The sequence below is a fragment of the Lupinus angustifolius genome, chromosome LG03 (genome assembly GCF_001865875.1).
Source record: "Lupinus angustifolius cultivar Tanjil chromosome LG03, LupAngTanjil_v1.0, whole genome shotgun sequence".
In the NCBI taxonomy this organism is placed as follows: domain Eukaryota; kingdom Viridiplantae; phylum Streptophyta; class Magnoliopsida; order Fabales; family Fabaceae; genus Lupinus; species Lupinus angustifolius.
Genome location: NC_032011.1, coordinates 14,753,321 through 14,753,738, shown reverse-complemented (window position 1 = coordinate 14,753,738; position 418 = coordinate 14,753,321).

Sequence of the window (418 nt, the reverse complement as noted above, 5' to 3'; positions counted from 1 at the left end):
GGATTATCACAAAAGAGCTATATAGAAAAGGTACTTAATAGATATTGCATGCAGGACTGTAAAGCAATGGATACTTCAATTGCTAAGGGAGACAAATTTAGTCTCAATCAGTGCCCTAAAGGAAATATGGAAATTCAGGAAATGCAAAGGATCTTTTACGCATCAGCTGTAGGGAGTCTTATCTATGCTCAAGTATGTACACGTCCGGATATAGTGTTCATCGTTGGGGTTTTAGGCAGATATATGAGTAATCCAGGAATGGACCATTGGAAAGCAGCCAAAAGGGTCATGAGGTACTTAAAGAGAACAAAAGACTATATGCTCACATATAGGAGATCAGACCAATTAGAGATCATTGGGTATTCTGACTCCGATTTTGCTGGATGCCAAGATAGTAGACGATCTACTTCGGGCTATG